Below are 18,015 nucleotides of genomic sequence, written 5' to 3'. Positions count from 1 at the left end.
CAAAATGATCCAAGTATAGTAATAATTAATAACTGACCAATTTTAATAATAATTAACTATGATTACTGCTGCTCGGAAAACAGTATTCCATGTACATCTAGGGAAAAACACTGTACATCAACAGAAGATACACTCGTCACAACCTATTAAAACTCATGTCACAAGAATTCTTACTGGACCACAAACCAAATAAAAATTCCTTTCCAAAGAGTGCACTGGTTCTAAGATCTCACCCAACATTCAGAGAGTTTCTGCCCACAGCTGACTGCTTTAAGCAGCAACAAAAGCATGACACAAACTTACTTTTACACAACTTCTAAAAACAGAGCCTTAAAAAGTTCAGACTTCCACTTATTTTTTCCCCTTGTAAAGGGGAAGACAACATTTCACCGGCTTTACCCTTGTAATTACTGTATGTAGCACGGTGTTTAAGTACATAAATTTTGTTGATAGATTGTTACTTCAATTAGTTGACTGGCTGATTTTCTATAATTACAATAGTTTGTCACTAGGTTGTTTTCTCCAATTTGTCACCTCAATTATAGAAATTAAATTGATTTACGGAAGTATATTTATATAACTTACCTTCAACGAAGAATTTGCAAATGGAGCTCTCTATAGGCTCTTCAGCTCTTTGACCGTACTGTACATTTTCCATTGAAAAGCATGCCCTCTCAGTCTGTGGGAGACAGACAGAAAAACACTGAGGACAACCAAAAGCAAATACTGCTTAGGCAAAGCTGTTCTTTCTTCAATGCTTGGCATTTTGCCTAGCCTGTACTTTGGAACACATGGCCCCTCCTCAAAAAAAAGTAAAGTAAGAGCAATTACCAGGTTTTTTTTCCTATGGCTAAGGGAAGGCACGGAGGGGAAGTTATTTGTGTTTTATTTTCAGCTCTGCCACCAACTTGTCATGAGCCCCTGGGGGACTCATTTAGCCTTTTGGCATCTTAACTCAAGTGCAACATAATTAATTCAAATATCTAATTACACATTCACTTTCATCAGGGGACCACAAAGCAACTCCCAAATTATTATCGATAGTTCCAAATACCAGAGGTCACAGCAATGCTGTTAGTCTGCTCAAGGCCATCATTTTAAAATGCTTCACTATATACATAATCTAAAACGTAAGGCATGTTGGTTCAGCTGTTAAAACGCAAAAGCCACCCAGAGCCAAGTCCTCTCCTGTGATGCACCTTCTGTCAACACCTACTTTAGGACAAAGTAAGCACGAATCATGACTACACCCAAAGTGTAGCATCCTGTACCAACTCTGCTCTAATAAAAATGAGTGGACTAGAGACAGCTTAGGAGAATCAAGATCTCAGGAGCAGCACTGAAATGCATCTAGGTGTAATCACTGCTTACTCAAAATCAAAATAAAAGAGATTTATCTTACTTCCAAACCCTTAGAATATAACCCCAAAAGTATAAGAGAACACCTTAGGATTGTCCCAGTTTTCCCACATAATGCTCGATTTCCATATTTTCATATCACACAACATAATATCACATATTATTATTAAAATAATGGAAACATTCACATTAAGATTTTCAAAACTCCTTTCAGTTCATAGAATATAGCATTCTGTTCTTTACAACTAAGACTTGTCAGGCAGAAATGAGCTAAGTGCTTAGGACTCCTAAGCAAGCAAACAAACAAAAAAACAAAAAGAAAACCAACTTCCTTCAAGCTTAACATGTACCATACAAAGAAATGTGACCCAAAAGTAACTCTGAATTGAGAATGGCTTTCCGTCAAACATAAGGTCAATCCTATAAACTGTAGCATTAATAACCTTGCATAGGCATTTTTGCTGCAACAAAATGTCAAAAGAAAATGAAAAAGGATTTGCACAGAACTTCTTTCTTAAAAAAGGATGCTGTTCTCATTCACAGTGGCATAACTCAGGAGTCTTTCGCTTCAGTGAGACTGAACTCAGACTAACATAGTCACGTGGGCAAAACTAACATGAAATGTAGAACCTTTAGCTCAACCTAAACCTTTAGCTCAACATGTTCCACCTTTTGTCTCATCAGGCTACTTAATAGTTTTGATAACAATAGAAAGAAATCTTTAAATGATTTGATTGATACCTTAAAACTGAAACATTACCTCAGGAATGGAGTCATCAGAAAGACCCACATAACCTCCAAGATGTGGATTCAATTTTATTATGCTCAGCATGTATTACCCACCTAGAATAGCTCACTGATTGTCATGTTGCCCACTTGCATGTCATTTGGATGCCTGCCCCAGGGCATAGGTGCTGAGCAGGAAGATTTTCACTTACATCGTGTGGAACAACGCAGTGACTGTTGGCTCATTAGCAGTCAGTCACATCTCCTCAACACCAGAGCCCATGTATCATTGCCACACACTGCTTTACATTTTGGTGCATCCTTTTGCCTCAGATATCAGAAAGACTCAATCAAGTGTTTTCATTGCTCTTTGGTTTTGCTTTCCAAGCTTCAAGACAGACACCCGGCCAACCAATCGCTGTACTTCCTCTGCTAATCCGCCTAACCTCTTGGCTGGATTACATCTTTGCTGCATTTTATCTTTCAGTATGTTATTAGGGATAGCAACAGGCCGTCTGGATTTTCTCCACCCCACTGTTCTCTCCTTAAATAGCGAAACAATACTGTAAAAATCCCCTCTTGCCCCAAACACACACATTCTTTGCTCTATTTACTTTAACGTGATTTCTCCTATTTCTACAAGTTATGGGCACTTAACTACTCTGCCGGACGGTCTGCATGGACTGTAACGCGGAAGGGCCAAATGCCGTCTCAGTAAAATGCCATTTCTTTCAGTCACAGCCTGGCTCAACAAAACACAGTGAGGACTTCACCTCAGACACAAACGTTTTACAGTTTATGAGTATTTAGGTTCTTGACAGCATAGACAAATAAAATTTTAAGAAGTTGAGCACCTTAAAAACCTGCACAACACAGTGAGACTTGTTTAGGAGCTTTTGAAAACTTTACCTTTACACCTGCAAACAGTGAAACCTCACAGGGGTATTTGGCACCACATTTCCCCCCCCCCCATCTTTGAATCTTAGTGTCACAGGCAAAACTGTCTCAAGTCAGGGAATTTCACCTCATTTACTACCAATTAGCATAAACTTTTAATTACTGGCTGTGGTGTTGAAAAATAGACACAACCAAGAATTAAGCAAGCGATTAGCGAAAACAGCGCAGCTTCGCTCCCAGCACCTCACCCTTTGTGTCTCCCTCCCCTACCTCCACTTCTGCCTCCCCCCCTCTCCTCCGGCATCACCTCACGCGTCCCCTGCCCGGACCCCTCCTGCCCTGTCTCAAACCCGTTTTCGCTGAGCTGCCGTGTGCTCCCTCCAGCAGTTGAAGCCTGAGGCAGGCAGTGCGGCCATTTTGTCTGCTGCCGGGCCGGCTGGAACCGGCTGCGACCGGCTCAGGCCTCCCCCACAGGCCACCCCTGCGGCCTCCCCCCCCACACCGCTACCAAACCCCTGCTAATCACACCCGGTGCAGAGTACCGAAAGGCAATACCTCTGCTCCCAGGCTTCAGAAAATACCTTTTTGCAGGTTTCCTCTCTCCTGTTCAGGTGCTGCCACCAACTGTCCCGCAGAGGTCGGAGCAAAACCCGACGAAGGCCCCACACGGCACAGCAGCTCCTCAGCTCTGACAGACAGGCTTTCTGCAAGAGCGGAAAGCAGCGACCCCTCACAAAAAAAAAAAAAAAAAAAAAAAAAAAAAAAAGAGATTTATCCTCACTAACTATAAACCAGACAGCCAAGCAAAGCAAAAGCTGTCCCAGGCACTAGCCTTTAACACAGGGAAGGAGCCTGCCTCCCACCCAGCTGCCATGGGAGCTAGCTCCTTCCACAGGCACTACCACCAGCCCCAGCTGCAAGGCTTCCCAATTTTTAAGTCCAGTAACTTAACCCTTTATCCATTCTTCAGGTGAATAAGGCTCTTTCACACATTAGATACACACACTGTCAGGCATTCCAGCTAGAATTGGATGCAAAAAATCTCACTGCAAGTGGCCTGACACACCAAAGCAACAGATACGCAGCGGAGGTGCTCTCGCCTTATACTTGTAAAGCCTGCCAAAACATAACCCACATTATTTCTTCTCCCCTTCCCAACTCATGAATGCTTTGGGAAACAGTCAGGGGATCCTTAGTTAGGGATTTGTCCTGAGACACAGCTGCTTCTGAACACTGCACAACGCCTTGAAGCATCCAAATTACAGAGGCAAACGTGTTCTGTGCCAGCTTCTGCTGGAGATAACAGCTTTATTACAAAAGCCTATGTTGCGTACTCGCGCTTTTCTGACAGCTGAGGAAACTCACTTTGTTCATATTACCAGCAAAATAATACAAAAACAAGAGAGGAAGGTGTTCAACAAGCCAACGCCCACGGTGGTCTGGCAAAGAGGACGACAGCATGGAAAACTGTTACGGCACCAGCGCTGCGAGAGATGGGCTCCTGTTCTGTGGTCATGGCTAGTGGTCGGAGCTGCTCGTGCTTCTGCAAGCCCAGGGCTGTCTGGTTTATACTTGGTTGAGCCAAATCTCTTTGCTGTAAGCAGAAATAACTTTATTATTTGAACTAGGTGGCTGGGCTTTGTGGATATCCTCTTCGCTCAGTGAAACTAGCTCTGTCGTTAGGATTTCACAGTAGGTTCTGCCTGAGGTGCTCTAAGTGTTCCTCGGAGAGCACAGTCCTCTCTCAGCTACCGAGGGAACCTCAGCAGACCAGCCTCCTGACTCCGGAGTTTATGTTCGGTATGTAACTTAGCCAGGGTGAGTCTCTCTCACGCTTTCATGTTTAAAGGATATTGGAAGAGACGAGCAGAACTACAGCTTGGCTACAACGCTAATTTGAGCTGCAGTTCCACAGCAGCTTAAGCGGATCCATTTCATACAGCTAACCTGGCACAAGACTAACCCAACAACAAAAAAAAAACCCACCAACAGTAATTAGCTTTCTACTAAGCTTACTGACCTCCAACAGCTCTATACGGGGTCAGAGAAGCACTAGAGCTGGCACAAGCGAGGGTAGGGGACTACAGCACCCAACAATTAGACGAGCACAACATTAAAAGAGAGGCAGACCACTACAGACAGCTGCAGCTTGAAGTAATGATGAAAGTTTATGATACCATACCCACCCTGGAAGAACTCCAGGATTCCCTCTCAGGGACTATATATTCTTTATAATGAAGCTCTTCAGGGCAGGGATCACGTCTGTCTGTGAGGAGGAGGTAGCAATAAGGGAAAGTGGAATAGAGGATGAAATACTGGATGGAGACAGAAACAATCTGGGACTGAGTTTGTTTCCAGCTGTGATAATTCAGACACTTCTATTCACGTATCTAGAATGAAAAGATAAAATTCCTTCTCCTGCCTCCTGTCAAACTGAGGTCCTGAAGTTGTTCAGGACAAGAAGGGTTTTACAGTGCCTGCCTCAGCTAATCACCGTTTTGACTTTGGTAAAAACACACTGGTGCAATATTAAAGATTTGCAATGAAAGCAGAAAGAATACTGGAATACAGCTTAAGGAAAGAAGTGGCTGAATACAGTTTTGTACACCACAAGAAATCCAATTTGGAGCCTAAAGCAGAGGAGAAAATGATAAAGGTAATATACTTGACAAAGTTTCAGAGAAAGATACACTGAAGAAATCTATCCAGACCATTTATTCCTCTGTGAGCAACTGGATAGACTCATTACAGATTCTGCCTTTGTTGCTCTATAGAAATGAAAATGCTAATTGGTTTACTTGAAGTTTAATTGAAAATTAATAGAATTTCACTAGAGATTTGCAGAATAGGACTAGAGTTAAAATGACATTTGATTAAAGTCACACTAAAAATGTACTCAAGGACATTCTGAAGACAGCAGCAATGGTATTCCTTTTTAAAGTGGAAATAAACATTTATCATTAGTAGCAACCATTAACAAAATCCACTGTTTTTAAAGGAGTATAGTAACACATAGCAATAGGCACAGGCTTGCTGAAGTTTCCTGTGTGACACAGAACAGAAAAAAAACCAACTTGTTACCTTCCCTGGTTAACAGCACCTCTTTATCCCTTGTTGAGACTTCAAGGACACCCCTCAAAGTGGTCCTACCTTCCAGCTGTCACGTCTCAAGGAAAGATCCTGCAGTCTGCTGCAGTTCATGAATTATCTTTATATTTCATTAAGACGTACATTTCTGGTCTTTCAGGTGAGACGAGGCTACTCAATAATTGCTCAGTGCTTTTAAACATAAGCAACATTAAGAACTGAAGTAGTTCAGAAGGAATGTAATCATCAACTTTACAGGCACAGATTCATCATCACAGGAGACCATTACAGGACTGGTGCTGTACCAGGATACACTTGGCCCTTTTAGGGATCTGGAAGTACATAAGGGAAAACTGAAGTGCTGCCAAATGGGTTTCAGTATAACAGCTTCTTGTTCTAAAGCTCCATAAGCTCTTGTATAAAAAACAAGATGACAAAAAAAATAAAGCCCCAAAACTGTATCAAATCCCACGCTTATTGCTGTTTTCTACTAGCTTAATCTAAATGCAAGCCAAAACCCAGTGAAGATTTGCATAACCCTGAAGTACTGGACACTACTGCAGAACCTGGAAAAAGCAAGACCTTAACTTTAGGCTATAATTGCAACAGTTGTAGCCTACTGGGTTAATTCCAGAAACACAAACCCTTTGCTGTTAAAAATGTAAACATTATTCATTGCTGTGAAAGAGCTTTGTGAACAGTCTATTGACTACCAGACTCTGGCTAACATCAGACTTGGATCTTATTTTATTTTAGGTTCTAATGAAATTCATCCATTTACATGGATCAGAATAATCAAGACAATGGAGAAGAGCAACCAGTAAAAAAGAGCATTGGGGTTTTGGACAAATTGTGTTAAAAACTGTACTTGAAGCACCATCTTTTTTTTTTTTTTTTTTCCCCTTCTGAAATCAACATATAACTGAGCACAGCCACTCCATTTCAGTCAGTTTTCTGTGAAGCTTGGTAATAGATGCTGCTTGGGTTAACAATTTTGAATGCTTAAGATCTTTAAATAAGGGGGGGGGGGGGGGGGGGGGAAGCAGATACATCACTGTTAGACACCAGCACTGTTGAATGACACAATTGCTGGCCAAATACTTTGTTCATTATCATCCTGTAATAATGGAATAACGGCCAGGAAAGATTGGGGGGGGTGTAAAAACTCCATAGAAGACAGATCCATCTTCTTGCCATCTCTAACACATTCTTCTTACAGGCAATGCCTTTATCCTGAACAGAGGATATTTAAATCCACATAGCATGCGCAAGCTATGCGTTTCACAAGAAAGGTGAATATGCAAGCTTAAGAATAGAAGCCTAACCAAGATTATACAGGAAATTTCCAGGGAAATCTTAAACAAATCAATTAGAATTTGTCCATTCATCCGTACATGACAGTATTCTCAAACATTAGAAAACAAGAGATATTCAACTGCAAATTGAGTCCTGTGCTGTTGCTGTTCTCCAAACAAATGAGGTCAGGCTGTAACTCCTCCCTAAGCAGGATCCGTAGAGCATTCTCTTCTTACTGACTTGGATATCTAGCTTCATAAAGATATAGAAAACTAATAAATATTGAACATTGTCTTAAAGTAACAGTGCAATTGGCCAATGTTCAACAAAGGTATTTTCACAAAAAATGCTTTAAAGAAGAAGAAGAAAAAAAAATGTCGGCCAACTATAGTAAAATCTGTGCTTGAATATCATCAAATACCAGTAGGAAATGAGCGTACAATACCTTTGTGGAAATTAACTGGATTAACTGAATATTCATTTGACTGAAGTTAAATTTCTTTTATCATCACTATGGTAACTGTTTGGATGGCACTTGATATTTACTTGAAACATGTTACTATTTCAATACTATCATGAAAAGTGGGTCATCTAACTGCCATCTCCATGAATACATATATGCACACTTACAAATTCTCCACGCCTGACTTAATTGCTTTCCTTTCCAGTCAAAGCTAAATCAGCACTAAAAGAAAATATCTATTGATCTGAACCACAGTACCATCCGTTCTGAATATTGTCAGTAGTAGGCTCCACAGAAAATAAAGACATTGTCTTAAATTATCAGCTGCAATAGTATTACTGTAGAATCCCTTGATCAGTTTTCCTAGGAGGTCAAAAGAAGGCAAGAGACTAAAGATTTATTGGAATGTAAAAACCGTGTTTTAACTATACCATTTCTGTTAATGATAAAACCAGATTTTTTCTGGATTTTCAGTGGATTTTTCTATTTAAGGACCTGACTGAGCACCCACATTTTCAAAAGAACTGTCACCAAGACAAAATATCCAAGGTGTGCCAATTATGTACGTAACAACAGTGTCACTCTCCAGGTCAATAACTTCTAGGGCATGGACTAGAATTTAAACCACAGCAAGAAAATCTCCTATTTATAACCTAAATTTTAATATTTGGGAATCATTAGCTTTTACTGCACACAAGTTGCCAATACGTAGGACGAGGAAGGATTCATTTCAACTCATAAAAAAGCCCCCACAAGATTGTTGCACCCCAAGTGTTCACAATGAGTATTAAGTGGTAGACAGTTGTGTCTAAAATCCATGCTTTCAGTTTTCCACTCAACTACTGCTGGCGTATAACCTTTATTGCTAATAAAAGGAATGCTAAAAAATGTATACCTTCATTGCATCGTATAGCAGAAACATACATTGCCAAAGCTTTAACGTTCATTTCTACTGAGACTCCTTCATTCCATTTCAGCGTTACAAAAAGTCAGTAAGATTCTCTATCAGAATAATAGCCTTGATAAAAACGGGCATCAGGCCTACGCAATCTCTTTTTGCCACAACTATATTAAGCAAGGATGAAGCCAGTGAGCTTCATAACTCTGGTGTCAAACAGGCGTAATAACATTATATAAGTCTGTTTCTTCTTTGAGTACTTTCTGCATCAAGACGAGTTCAGTCCACAATAGGGCCCTACATATTTCATAATTTTCAGTCAGACTACAAATGGAATAACTATGGCACTTTCTCCCTCTGACAAATTCTTTTCTGGACCTACATCCCAGAAAACAAATTTCAGCAATAAAGTTCCTGTCTTGTGTCTAAACCACCAAGTAGTCTTTTGGCACACAAACACATCTTGTCTGTCATGTTCTAACATAGTACATAGCAGATGCAAACCCAACTGGAAAACTTAAAACCTCAGTTCACTGAAGTCCTACAGCACATAAGAAAACTTAAATAATACACAATAAAGATACCACATATTTATTATGTTTTACAGAACTGGATGCCTCATCCCCTAGAGAATTAGAAGATACCAGAATTTGAAATTGGTCTATCACTAAGAAATACAGTTAAAGCACTATCTATATCAGGAAACAAATGTTACTATTTCTTTCATCACTAACACCCTCCTTCTCCCAATATGTCTCTGCCCAGCAATTTGGCCTTCTAGAAATGACTTCCCAGAGAAAAATGAATCAGAGAGGTGTGATAGTGCTAAAACAATTCTCAAGAGTTCCCAGATGAAAAACGTCTGAGCATAAATCACAGAGAAACTCTGCAACTATTTCTCTTCACACAAGAAAGTTCAAAATTGGAGAAACTACAAACAATGGCTGGCTGCAGGCTTCTGCTGCAACTCTGCCTTGTAAATAGGCACTAGAATTGTGATGAGTGACAGCTGTATAATAGATCTTGACCAGCTTAAAATCCAAGGAGTCCTTCATCATGTATTAAATAATAGCAATAACGATCCCAGCATAATCTTTGCAAACAAAGAAAAATCTTTGCCGTTCCCGAAGTAGTACCAGCAGTAGCCAGCATACCCTGAGTAGAAGAGAGAAATCCCCAAGTAAAACTCCTTTAACATTGTCACTTAAGGAAGTAAAACATTTATAGATTGTGTCAGGAATCTAAATCCTTGGGTTGTCACGGGAACCCCTAAACATTCAGCAATAAACAAGGGGAGCAAAAGAATTTCTGAAGCGTTCTTCATTAATTCCCCCTAATTTCCCTTATTAGTTTTATTTTCTTTTCATACTTCTCCTTTTTCATGCCTATCTTTCATCCAGCACATCAAGAAAATGAAGGCAATATAAGTAAACAGTACAGAATAAGTTCTCTATCCCTCATTATATTTCACAATATTTGAGCTACCACCTTAATCTTTACAGCCCTTGCTGAACTTTAGAGCCTCACTTCTCCAAACAGCTTTAGGGGTTCCCCCCCCTCAAATTATTTTGTTTTGCTTCACGCTACTTCTTTCCCTTAGCTTTTGTTGCAAAACAAACTAATCCTTTCATTTCAAACTCATGTCATTATTAAAGCCTCTTACTTCGTTGTTGTACTGCATCTGTTCCAGAGCCAGATTTCAGCCTTCTGCTCAAGTTTTACACCTCACTGCTTAACCTATCGGATATATTTTGGATATAACAAAATTGATCTTTGTTTTTCACTCACGGATGCTCACATGCATCCTCGCCTTCTAACCAGAGGGTAAAGTAACTACTAAGCAACAAAGTCCCATTTAATTTCATAGGCTTAATGCGAAGATCAGACTGCAGAGGATCTGTAGGACATGTTTTACACTGCCATGACCTCCGTAATCAGAGTTCACAAATGAGGAGCCTTTGTACTAATTAAAGCTGTCACACAGCTTGTGCCACAAATCCCTCCTTTTAATATCCAAGATACATCAGCGGAAGGAAAAGCCTAGTACAATTCCTGAATGAGCAACCGTGAACTTCAGCTCCAGTAACATTTAATCCAATGAGCTTATGCTGGCATTGCAGCTAGGGTTGTACTCAAGAATCAAAACACCAAAATTAGATGCAGAGACTTGGGGCAGAAAAGAATTCACAGCCTACATGAAGATGTTCATTGCCTTTGACTGGTACCATAATCATTCTTCCAATTTAGAGCGCAGTAGCTAGTTACTGTCAGCATATACCTGACCTAAAACATTTTGCTCTTTAAATATTTCATGAATCCTGTCATTGGGAAGTTATCAGCACACTACTAGTATGCATGACATGTTTGAATTCGGTTGTCCCAGAAGGCAGTTGCTGATCACTAGACTGCTAAGTAGAATAACCTGAGCTGTACACGAATCTTTGATCAAACATGAAGAGCCAGTGTTAAACAGCTGTAAAGAAAAGAGAGGAAGAAATAGATAACAATACATCAGTCTCTGCTAGTTAGATTATTGGGCTTCATTTCTCACTAGGGCCCTGGGGAAAAGAAAAAAAAAAAAGCTCATTTGGAGCTACTTAGTAATTAGAGAACAACTTATTAATAGAAATGAGTAATTCATGTTTTTTAATAAACATTTCTTCCCTTTTCAATTGAACAAACCCCCACATTTATGTCATTCTCTAACAAGCACAGGAATCAAACACCTGTATGTTACATAGACAACCAAACCTGATGTGAACGCAGTCACCATCAGCAGGTTGACGACATCAGAGTTTCACTTCACATTTTGGCATGCTTTAATATGTGCCACTGCAAGGGGGACACTGCCACATGGAATACGTCAGCTGCCCCAAATACACACGCATTTCTTTTCCCGAGGATAGGGGCGTGAGAATAGGAACGGAAATCTGGGAGAACAGCACAGAAGTAGCGAGATGGCATAGGCAGCAACTTATTCTCAACAGTGAAAGAGGCTTAGAAATTCCACATTTCTGAAACGCTCTCCATATCACATTTCTATGTGCTGCACAGGTACGTGTACATCACGCACACGCTCCAAAGCCAGCTGACGATCTGCTACCGCTCACCAGGGTAAAGGAACTCTACTGCTAATGGAAGAAACTCACCATCCTAAATCATAAGCTGACTATTCCCAGCCCTGCCACTGACAAACCGCGGAGTCTCAGATACGTCGCTGCCCATATTCATCCCTTTGACCTATTGTTTCTTTTGTCTGTTTAGTTAATAGAAGTGTCTTGTCTCCACAGACCTTGTGGAGACACACATTCAGCATGCAGCGTGTTGGGGCCCACTCATTTTGCGCTTCTGGGAATGAACATAATACAAATCATTAAACAGCAGTAAAATGGACAAGAGCAGTAATTATACCAGCTAATGGCTGATCTGAGCTGGGCAGTCTGTATACTTTATTACAGTCATTCAGTTCAGAACATCTTAACAACAACATCCTCTTATGAATATGCCTACGCAAGGTCAAGTGAAAATAGTAGCATGGTGAGAAGGAAATCTTTAAGATGAGCACTCAGGGAACCATCAGTAATATAGGCAACATCAAGCACTCCGTTGAGAACGCAGGGTCCCCAACTGAGTATTCAAATATAAATTGGTCAACCAGGAACATTTGAAACCAATTACTTCTTTCCCAAGCAATTGTAATGGAATGATTATGCAGGCGGATGGAAAGGAGAGAATTAAATGCATTGGAGGAAGTGTGGGAGGACAGCAGCTCACTCAGTGATAAGATGTACTCTGTGCTTTTAATAAATAGCAACAAATTGCACGTATCCAGTTAAAGTCAAGCAGTGAGGCAAGTACTTGACTTTCCTGAACTGGCTCCAAAAAACTATTCTCATCTTTCTTGGCTTAAAAAAAAAAAAAAACAAACACCAAAAAAACCCCCACAAAAAACCCACCCAAAACCAAACCACCAACCCCCCCCAACCCCACAAAACTCCCCAAAAACACCAACACCCCCCCCCCCCCCCCCAATTTCAGAGAGCACTAAGGTGCCAGGATATTTCTTATCTGACATATCTCAAAAAGGGAGCTTGTCATCAGCTCCTCAAATTGAGTCATCGGTACTGAAATCAGTACTAGCTTAAAATACTTCTTTTTCTACTAGGTACTGTGTGCACGTATGTGATTCTGATGTAGGTTTTAATGCATGTTACAAAAGAATTTATTTTTTTAACCAATGCAGCAGTAAAACATTAAGTTCTCAGGAGAGATGGATAGACCAAGGCTCCTGCTGAAGCTGAATTCAGTATTGGTTTAGGTCTTGTTTTTATTATTATACATAACCTTTTCACTCAATCTGACATGAAACAATTCTGACAGGTTTATTAAAACCTTTTGTTATTACACTTGACATTTATGAAGGGTAGATGATAAATAAGCAGAGGAATGACATGTTTGCCAGAAATTCAGACTCCGGTGAGAAAGTCTTCTCCCTAGCCTCCTTTTTAAATGAAATCTACCCTCTTCAGTCATTCATGTCTCTCTAGGAAAAGAAAAAAAAAAAAAAAAGTAGTTTTTCTGTACTTGAACAACTAGTTTGATCTTGCTTTTTGAATTCCAAACATTGTGACTTCTCTGTTTCCAAACCACAGAGATCTTATGCAAGTAAAGATTATTTGCTTTATTTAAGCAACAAGACAAAGGGCAGCCAGTTTTAGTGTAGTAAAGTCATGCTGAAATTTGATATAGTTTGACACCAATTGTACCCATTTGAATTGCATATTGCCTGAGAAGCTCTTTGCTAGCCACTAAAATGCAGCCACTAACAGGGAGCAACAATGAAAGCATAGCACTATCTCAATATACACATACAGAAAGCATACAATTCATGAGAGTACTGTATTACTCCACAGGAACATATTAGAAAATTACAGGTAGTAAATTGACTTATAGTACTCCATGCCCAAAATTTTTGAGGCAGAAATAATAAAAAAATAATTAAAATAAGAATAGACAATTTTGGGGCACACCAGATGTACTTATAAGCCACGCAGACTCATGCATTGGTTCAGTAGAAATCACCGGGTCAGTGTTTAAATTGCGTCAGATGAGCATCACAGTGAGCTCTATAGACTTAACCTCATGTTGAATGTGGCTTCATCCCTACTGCGAAGTCTTATCCCAGCCCAAAGTCACAACATGATCGTGAAGGATACCCAGATTACAGAGCTCAGGAGCATTCCCAAGTCCCCATATTTGGCAAGTCCTAACAGAAGGAAGCTTTTTATATTAAAGGATCAAATTGAATTCTTTTGCCTTTTGGTCTATGTTTGAAAGAAAGGAGCCTTAGTATTTTCCACATCCTGCCAAGTAGATGCATTTTTTGTTTCTGCCTGTTATTGTGTTTTGCCACTGCTTTTTAATACCTCCTGGGTCTCAATTCTCTGATATTTCTACATTCCTATATTTTGGTGCTGTGGGTGGGCAGGGAAAAAAGATTGAGGAATCTAGGCTGGCAAGTGATACACCGCAGTGAGCATCATCCTTTGGGCTTTGTTGCTGACCAGCCATGTGAGCAACTCTTTGAGATGCTTTTCTCCTTCTATGCTTTATATCTCCAGTTAGATAAGTGCAGCACAACAGGAGCTGTCATTCAGTGTATGTTTGTACAGCATCTATCTCAGTGATCTTGGGCAGAATCAGCAGGCACTACAGTAATAAACAAACAAACAATAGGGGATATTCATCTTGGCATTTATAAATTACTCCAAAGGCCCATCTCCTATGTACACTTAGCTTTCACTTAGCTTGTAAGCCCAGCGCGAGGGACCTTTTTCTTCTCGTCTCTGTGTACAGAGCACAGGCAAGAACCTCTCTGCTCAGTTCCTTCGGTCACTGCTCTTTGAACCGTACCATGGCCTGTAGACTGTGCACATAAACCCACAGTTTCCTTGGAAGGGGCTGATACTGGTCAATAAAAGGGACAAAACCTAGACAAGTTGGCCCACTGCTCTGGTGCAGTGTTAGCAAATCCAGCCTTGCTCATTATTCCAAATTAAAAACAACCGCAAGAGGCTTGCAGAATGCTTGGATGGGATCACCCTGCCATAGGGAAATTTTCTCTTTCAACTCCGCTGTAAAGCCAGAGGTTATGTAAGGGTACACATGGGAAGAGCCATTTCGGTGTTAATGAAGTCCCCATAATTCAGTAAGAGTTAATAGCTGTTATATGCAAGTGCCACAGATCCCAAAAGATTCAGAAGGTTGACCTCCAGGTGCTCAGATTGGAGGCTGCTTTAGCCAAGCTGGCACGCCTGCTGACAAAAACAGTCATTTCTCAGAATTCAGCTTAAATCACTAGAGAGGAAACAGGCTTCAGTGGGGGCTCACTGATGTTTTTAACAATAGTGCATCTGCTAACTGAAAAGGTGAGATGAATAAACAACATTATTCAGAGCCCTGTTACACACTGAGATTGCGTTTAAGTTGTATTCAGCACATTTCAGTTTTTGCAAGAGTAACTACAGAAAAAGGAACTGAAAATGGTGAATGGAAAGCAATGTGACATCCATAAATGTCACAAGGAATACGGAACAACTACAGAGCTCTACATTCATCACCAGTTTCTTACAAAGACTGCATTCTTTAGCAATTAGAGCTGGAGTTTAAGGACAGGATTGCTGAGTTATTTCCTTGGCATTATTGTATTATTTAAAGGATGGTATAACATCGCAAATGAAAGTGATCTATGTCTGAAAATGTGCTTTAGGCAAATGAATAAAGCTCTGCATTGATCAATTCTGTAAAATCTTCTGTGGCACTTTCTACTAGGAAAAAAGAAAAAAATCAACCGTGTTTCATTTCCAGTCAGCATTATCAAAACACAATCCTTTCACGTTTCTTAGTAAAAGTGCTTTGGAGAACGTAAAGTTCATGAAAGCTTGAATAGACTGAGTTTTTTGCTTTCAAGTGCAAGAATTTTCTTTGGGATAGAAGTTCCAGTTTTATCATGTCTAATATTGTGGGTAGGCCCAAAAAGGACAAACCTAAATAACAGAAGTAATACAGCTGAGCAAACAGTATGAAGCTTGTACCACCTGTATTGGGCGGGAATGATGCTGAACAAATGCATCATTTCTGAACAGATTAGACATTGGAAGTTTAAAGATTAATTTGTTAAAAACACAATATTGAGGTTTTCTATATTTAAAAGAATGTTAAAGTTCTGTCACAAAGCAGAGGCATTCAAAGATTTGTTTTCTCCAGAACTACTGAAAACTCATTTGCATAAAAATATCACTATTACTGAGAATCTTTAACCTTGTGCAGGAGTCAGAACAACAAGAGAACACAGAGTAATCCCAGGTGCAGCTGCATTATAGCACAAAATCCTCCACAGATCTTGCACTTTGCACTAGGGGAGGACGCAAATAGCAAGTCAGCCAGCGAAGCATAACAAGGTTATTTTCTTTCATATCATCCTTAAAAATGACAATAATTAAGACAACCTCAAAAAGACATGTTAAGAAGCATCAGAATTTATTTTTATATCGTTTAAGCATTTGGTTACTAAACATTTTAAGAACTAACTCTGTAACTAACACTTCTTGAGCAAAGTGAAGAGTCTCAACATAGCCTCAAGTAAGTCTGCATGGAGAACAATGAACCTTCGATGTTTGCAATATTAAAATACTAAATACAAATACAATCAAAGTGAGATTAGAATTACTATTGCCTTGACAGTGCTAGAAATAACAATTTTGGTTGTTAAAAATTAAACAAAAAAAATATTTAATAAGTAGCTTGTGGGAAATTTTGGCGTTTCCTAACAGGAATTTTCCAGGGACTGAATTCTCTAGCTCTAAATAACCCCACGTATAACACTACTGCTTTTAAATTGTCCTTACATATGGTCATAGAAGTTTATTCAGAAGACAAATTTCATATCATTTGTAATCATACAGCACATCCTGAGGTCACATTATCCTCTGCCACAGAGACATTTGTCTGCATTTCATATGCAGATGCCAATAACAGAGACTGAAATCATATTAAATACTGAGAGACTGTCATAAAAGCACATCTAGTAGATAAAGAAAACCTTTACAAGCAGCGTGATGCACAAAATCTGTAATAGGAGACAATCCAATTTATCGTGCACATTCCACGCTGAAAGATGTGCATGCAGGTACCTTTGAAATGACGGCCTTAGAGCTTTTGGTTTTGTTGTTGTTTTGTGTTTTTTTTTAAAAAAAGTAAGTAGTGAATGTATGAGAGAAATCCAAGCCACAGGTCCTTTATTTGTGTATTCCTTTGACAATCAAAACCTTTCACACAGTTGATAGTAATTTTGATCTCACAAGCCATATTCTTGTCTATAGCCCAATCTTTAAACACTAATCTCATCGTGGAAGTGTGGCAGAAAATGCCCACTGCTCCCTGACATGGGGATCATAAAACATAGTTCCGAGACACACACGTGTGAGCGCACGCTCCAACTAATGGCTAATGCACTCCAGCACATGCTTTTCTCAGCTGTCTGCTCTAGACCACACTGCAGGTCCCCAGAAGTTGGCACAAATAAAAGGCTGCTGGAACAAACGCCTCAGTATTTGCCAGCCTATAGCTCTCAACCTGTGCCGTCCAAGAGAGCAAAATCACAGCAAGTATTTAAACAACTGTGGATGAAACATAAATCCCAACGTCGTCAACCAATGACATATATGCAACAGGATGTACAAATCCCCTGGCTGGGAGGGTAAAAAAAAAAAATCTGAAAAGAAGAGAAATTCATTTGGCAGATTGCTAAGTCAGAAACAATCAGTACCAGAACAGTGATGCACCAAACCAACATAGCTGGGTTGTCACAGAGCTTCAGGCCATGACCACTTAGAGGTGTGAATATTTGCGGATCTGGCCTCACATATACAGATCGTATTCAGATTAACTGCCTATCAGTTTTTACAGATGGCAAATTGTTATTTTTAATAAAGCACAGAAGTTAGAGAATTCTGAACTAAAAATAAACAAAACACTATTTCTTTAAGTTGTACTTCTATTTCCTATAACTTGTAATCACGGTATTTAATCATTCACTGTATGTATGGATTTTAGAATACTCACATTAGTCTCCTGAAGGGGCAAATTTCTCTCCTGCTCCCTAAAAAGCAGGTCTCAAATCTGAAGTGTTTGGCTCCAACCAGAAAGATTCAGCATTTGCATCGCAACGACAAGGAAGCTCACAGGGGAGAATGACGGCCTGATGGGAAACAAGCTCAAAAGGCAGATG

At 39.8% G+C, this 18,015-nt stretch overlaps 1 long non-coding RNA gene across 1 annotated transcript in view; it reads right to left on the bottom strand.

Annotated features, from left to right (window-relative positions):
- LOC128150236 (uncharacterized) overlaps positions 1-18,015 on the bottom strand; it is a 172,356-nt gene that overhangs the window by 88,218 nt on the left and 66,123 nt on the right. The window contains exon 2 of the long non-coding RNA XR_008237992.1: positions 586-679. This is a non-coding gene — a long non-coding RNA (uncharacterized LOC128150236). The remainder of the gene's footprint in view (positions 1-585; positions 680-18,015) is intronic.

This window comes from Harpia harpyja, chromosome 13 (assembly GCF_026419915.1).
Source record: "Harpia harpyja isolate bHarHar1 chromosome 13, bHarHar1 primary haplotype, whole genome shotgun sequence".
In the NCBI taxonomy this organism is placed as follows: Eukaryota; Metazoa; Chordata; class Aves; order Accipitriformes; family Accipitridae; genus Harpia; species Harpia harpyja.
This window is presented reverse-complemented; position numbering and strand designations above follow the sequence as displayed.